The sequence below is a fragment of the Dermacentor silvarum genome, chromosome 2, assembly GCF_013339745.2.
Source record: "Dermacentor silvarum isolate Dsil-2018 chromosome 2, BIME_Dsil_1.4, whole genome shotgun sequence".
In the NCBI taxonomy this organism is placed as follows: domain Eukaryota; kingdom Metazoa; phylum Arthropoda; class Arachnida; order Ixodida; family Ixodidae; genus Dermacentor; species Dermacentor silvarum.
Window position 1 is genome coordinate 2,771,931 of NC_051155.1, and position 6,368 is coordinate 2,778,298.

A 6,368-nucleotide genomic window follows, 5' to 3' on the forward strand; every position below is an offset into this window, starting at 1 on the left:
CGAACAAACATATCAAGCACTTGTCAACATCATATCTTCAGATCCGGTCTTGATACTTCTGGACTTCGAAAAACCTTTCGAGCTCTGCACGGACGCATCACTTTATGGAACTGGGGCTGTACTCTACCAACGAGATGACTCACAGCCACCAGCGCGCCAATTCAAGGCTGTGGGTTATTACTCATACACATTTACGAAAGCGCAAGAAAACTACCCTACTACGGAAAAGGGAGCACTTGCAGTGGTAATGGCTGTGAGGTATTTCCGAACGTATCTTGAAGGTCGACAGTTCAAGCTGTTTACGGACAACAAAGCACTTACCTATCTTCTCAATCTCTCTCAACCTAAAGGCAGAATTGCAAGGTGGATCAACGAACTGCAGCAATTCACATTTGAAGTGACCCACAGACCAGGGGACATGCTACCAGAAGCTGATGAATTATCGAGGCTGCATATTCCATCAGCAGCAAATACGGAAAAAGTGTGCGCCATCGACATCTGGGAGGGAACAGAGGAAATTCGACCACAGGGCGAGAAATTTTACGTGCCAGAAACATGCCGGCCAAGAATCTTGCGACTTTACCACGACAGCGCCGAATGGGGTGGGCATGACGGATTCTCAAAGACGTTCAGAAAGATAAACCAGCGCTTTACCTGGGAAAGTATGAAAGAAGACGTACACGAATATGTCCGAACTTGCCACCTGTGTCAAATGGCTAAAGCCAAATACAAACCTAGAGGAAACGAAATGGTCATTCCCAAGTATTCGAGCGTACCCTTTGAAGTTGTCCACCTTGACTTCGCTGAAGTCAAAAAGAAGGGGGAAGGCGTGCGGAGGACGCAGGCTTTCCTTGTCGCCATTGACGAATGTACAAGAATGGCAGCAGCTAAATGTGGAAAGGAGGATGCCAACTCTGTAATCGCCCTAATGGAACGCGTCATCTTTAAGACAACTAAAGTATTGGTCTCTGATAATGGACCTGCTTTCCGTAGCGAAAAGCTCAGAAGATGGGCCGAACAGAGAGGCATCACTCTAAGGTTTTCGACTCCGTACCATCCGGAAGGCAACGCACTCGCAGAAAGGTTGATTCGCGACCTCAGGAAGTATTTGGATTTATACCCTACCTTCCCTGGTGGATGGAAATGTGCCTTGGAAGCTGCAGTGACTCACCACAATAACACCTACACGGAGGGGTTGGGCTGCAGTCCATACTTTTGTGCAAATGGAACAAGCCCTTGGCTTCCTGCAGATCATCAGTTAGGAATCGCCGGCCGCGTTATTCTTCTAGAGACCCCCAAGACAGCTGAACAGCAAATGAAATATAAATTTGGAATGAAGAGAAACTTCGACAATAGGCACTATCATAAGTTGCCTGTGGTTGAACCTGGAAGTTTTATACTCGTCAGAAAAGTACTGAGCGGCTCCAAGTGCCAATTTAGTGGTCCATACATGGTCACCAAACGGCAATCCAGCAAAGAATCCTCAAGTCAGTGTACTACGAGACTCGGGCGAAGACGATCGAAGTTAGCTCCGTTGGGAACATCATCCCATACCATCCCAGGAGGGATGGAGTCAGAGGCCCCGGAGAATGTGGAGTAGAGTGCTGCACGGGCCGGATTTTTCGGCCCGAGCCCGGCCCAGGCCCACTTTACAAGGCCCGAGCCCAGCCCGGGCCCGTAATACAAAGCCCGAGCCCGGCCCCGGCCCGGGCGTACATGACCGAGACCAGCCCGGGCCCGGCCGTTCATTACTAAGCTTAGCTAGGGCCCGCGTGTGCATGACCAGGCCCGGCCTGTAAGATAAAAAAATCTTTTTTTTTACTTACAGATTGTACCGTATCTTTCGGCCTCACGTTCTCGAGGTTTAATCAGCTGCAGTATATAAGCAATAAAAGGCCGAAATCTCTGTTTCTCCCATGGGAACATCAGTAATCCGGCCAATTGCCTGTGCTGCTATTTTTCCGCTGGTGCCCATGCACTTACCTTGATTTGTACGATATGGTTCTATGATGTCATTTAGTATGCAAATATACAGGGTGTTTCATTTTAGCTGAACGAAATTTTTACAAATTGCCTGTTGCAGATTGCACAATTATATAATAATCCTTAATCTAAACTACTCGATGAGGCGATAATTAGTTCCACGAGAAAACAGAACGCCTAATTGAAGAATTACCATAATTACGCTAATTAACTTTTTTATTAATTACTTTACGGCACATATTTCAATCTACGAATTATAGCCACTGAGTTCGCAGGCGTATCCACTTGAAACGAATTTTCAGGAGTGAACCAGTTTCGAGATAATAATTTTCAAAGTGTCTGACAAAATCAATCAAATCAAATCAATTTATTCTCCAATTTACATGCTGGACGGTCATTTTGGACTAAGAGCTACATACGTAGCTTGACGTGACCCAAAACACCAGGCAAGGCAATAGTACGTCAGGAAACGTGCGCACATGTACAATAATTCACATATATTTCCAGCTGTTGCTGGAATTCCTCACGGACGAAATAGCTATGAACAGAAAAACGGAGAATATTTCCGTCACCGCGGGTTAAGAGAATAGGGAAAAGTTTTAGCAGAATGCATTTTAAACAACACTACAATAGCAATCATCATCATCAGCCTATATAAAATATACAATAGCAATACTAGCTATACAAAACAACGCAACACCAGCTCTACAACATAGCATGAGACTGAATTTTACAAGATTAACATTTGCTAAGAAAACGAAACACGATGTACATTATTTACTCAGAGCCATACACGAAGGCAGAATAATAATCCCATCAGATATATTACAAGCTACCAATGTATGGGCTGAGTTCTTTCTTACTGAAATTATCGACATTTTTGTATTTGTTCAAAGTTAATGGTAGGTTATGTCTCAACGACTGATGCTTATAGAGTGTTCTGAAGTATGGAATTGACCATATCTCAGGATTTCTTGTGTTCGCATGAATGCGACGACGCTCTAAGAAGGATAATTGTTTTATGCAGTTCCAAGCTAATTCTGACATGGATTGGCCTAATGGATGGTCAAAACGCCTAACTGAATATTTAACATAATTACGCTAATTAACTTTTTAATTATTCATTTTAAGGCACATCTTTCAATCTACGAATTATAGCCGCTGAGTTCGCAAGGCGTATCCACTTGGAATGAATTCTCCGGACTGAAACAGTTTCGAGATATTAATTTTCAATGTGTCCGACGAAATGAATGGGCGTTCCAGTTAACTTTTTGAGGGAAACGCTGTTTTATGCATTGAAGCACAAAAGTAACTGGCCTTAGCACTAAAATAATGGAATAGTATCGACACTGGTAATAGTGCAATCGCAAAAGTGGTAACATGGAAATGGTTTGAGGAGTGGTTCTTGTATAATTTATTTTTCCTTATGCGGAAACAATGTTTATTTTTTTGTAAAATAAAAATAGCATAGCTTGCACTGCCGGCGCAATGCTGAAGAGACAGCTGAGCTGATGGGCACCTAGCTAGTCCTGGCTTTTGGGCTAGGCTGAGCCAAGTCATCCCCAGCGTTCCCCGTAATTTATTTCTAATTGATTGATTATTGATTAGCTATTGATAAGCTTTCGATTGTCTATCGCAAGATATTGGCCACGTATTTGGACTAGGCTAAGCACTACCTAGTCACCCACAGAATTTTCCGGAATTGATTGGTTATTGATCGATTATCGACTAGCTATTGATTGGCTATCAATTGCCTATCGATGACCAACTAAGTTTAAGTAGTCCCCACCATTCTTAGCTAGACTCATCCACGCTCAGCTTCGCTAGTTCACAGGTGTATGTGCCATTGCGCTTGGACCCTTTCTACAATGCTACCAGGATCGGCACACTTTTTTTTTTGATTCCGCAGACACATTGCGCCCGGCTGAAACAGCTCGTCTGTTAAAATGAGAACATCATCTGTATTACTATTTTCTTCAATAAGATATACAGTCATCCGATAAGATATACAGTCATGAGAGCGGTGTGGATCAGAGAACGGGGATAACCGATATTCTAGTTGACATTAAGAAGAAAAAATGAAGCTGGGCAGGCCATGTAATACGTAGGATGGATAACCGATGGACCACTAGAGCTACAGAATGGATACGAAGAGAAGGGAAGCGCAGTCGAGGATGGCAGAAAACTAGATGGAGTGATGAAGTTAGAAAATTCGCAGGCGCAAATTGTAATCACCTATTGCAAGACAGGGTTAATGGGAGATCGCAGGGAGAGGCCTTCGTCCTGCAGTGGACATAAATATAGGCTGATGATGATGATGAGTCATTTTGCACGTGTCACTTCAGCTTGGCACAGAATGCATTGAACCATGCAATGCATAACGGTTGCGTGTGCTCGAAGGCCTACTTAGGTCCTTTATTGAGCGGGCCCGAGTCTGGCCCGGGCCCGTGGCTTCAAGCCCGAGTCCGGCCCGGGCCCGCGGCCTCAAGCCCGAGCCCAGCCCGGGCCCGTGGCTTTAAGCCCGGGCCCGGCCCAAGCCCGCCAAAAAAACGCTTTGGACAGCTCGGCCCGGCCCGCGGGCCGGGCCGGGTACGTGCTTTCGGGCCGGCCCGGGCCCGTGCAGAGCTCTAATGTGGAGTGCCGTCAAGACGAAGTCGAAGTGGCGCGAGTACCGGAGGGGAAGAAGGAGAAGAAGTTCAATAAAATGGAGGAACGGCTTTATCTGTCTCCGTTGAGTTCTTTACAATATTAACGTGGTTATAGGTCATGTGATGCACATTCTGGTATATATCAAGGTAATGAAATGACCACCATGGCATCACGATGTCACCGTGCCATGTATTTCATGACCTACATGACACGCATGTGATGATATTCATGTCATGACCTATCATTTATTTTCGTCATACACTCTTGTCATACTATGCCAATTTTGCTACCTACCAAGTTAACGAAACGACCATGAAGACATCAAGACGTAGGCGGCTGTTTAATGACCTACATGGCACACATGTCATCACCTATCATTTATGCGCGTCATACTATCTTGTCATACTATGCCAATTTTGGTACATACCAAGTTAACGAAACGACCATGTGAGCACCAAGACGTAGGCGGCTGTTTCATGACCTATATGACACGCATGTCATGACATTCATGTCATGACCTATCATTTATGTTCGCCATACACTCTTGTCATACTATGCCAATCTTATCATAAGAAGCGAACAAACAATGACATCAAGGACAACATAGCGGAAATTACTTGTGCTTACTAATTGAATTAAAGAAATGATAAATTAATAGAAATGAAAATGGATGAAAAAACAACTGTCCGCAGGTGGGGAAGGAACCCACGTCTTCGCATTACACGTGCGATGCTCTCACCATTGAGCTACCGCGGAGTCGTTTTCCCATCCATTTTGTGGGGTATTTATGTTTTACAACTAGAACTAACTCTGGGAGTGTTAGCCAGTGCCACCACTCACAAACCATAGGGCGGTTCTGTCGCAGAAGGCACAGAACCGCCCTATGGGCGGTTCTGTGCCTTTCTGTCGCAGGCGTCACGAGCACAGGATCTTTTTAGGTGATGGCAACTGGTCAGTAAACCCACATATGCTACCTGAAGGCATCATCGTTGCCGGATTCGAGCCCTCGTTATGTAATGAACGAGAAGAAAGGGAACCGAGGGGCCCGATTTTTAATAAGCATATCATAAGAAGCCAACAAACAATGACACCATTGTGTCATTGTTTGTTGGCTTCTTATGATGTACTTATTGTGTCATTGTTTGTTGGCTTCTTATGATATGCTTATTAAAAATCGGGCCCCTCGGTTTCTTTCTTTTTATGCCAATCTTGGCAGATACCAAATTAACGGAACGACCATGAGAGCACCAAGACGTAGGCGGCTTATAGAGATAGATAGATAGATAGATAGATAGATACATAGATAGATAGATAGATAGACAGATAGATAGATAGATAGATAGATAGATATATAGATAGATAGATAGATAGATAGATAGATAGATAGATAGATAGATAGATAGATAGATAGATAAAGCTACTTTATTTCGCAACTTTACAAGGCGAAAAAGATGGCCGAAGAAAAAGCTGCTACAGTGCAGCTTGACTGGGCTCCAGCCACCCATCAGCAATGGCGACGAAACACATTTAGCATTTCTAAACCTGCATGAAAAGCATTGTACCGGACATACAATGAATCCAAGATTACATTACAATCAAACACGCGTCTCTAAGGACATGTTGAAAGTAAAAATGAAATAGAAAGGCTAAGTACTCATAATATGCATACATAATACAATACAGAGACACACAAAAAAAATTTGTAATATTTTGATTGCGTGAATAAACTTCTTATG

At 43.8% G+C, this 6,368-nt stretch overlaps 1 non-coding gene across 1 annotated transcript; it reads right to left on the reverse strand.

The window, feature by feature from the left end:
- Nucleotides 1-5,316: 5,316 nt before the first annotated feature.
- On the reverse strand, nt 5,317-5,388 carry Trnat-ugu (transfer RNA threonine (anticodon UGU)). Its single transcript has one exon. It is a non-coding gene; the product is annotated as a tRNA-Thr (tRNA).
- Between the last annotated feature and the right edge of the window lie 980 nt (nt 5,389-6,368).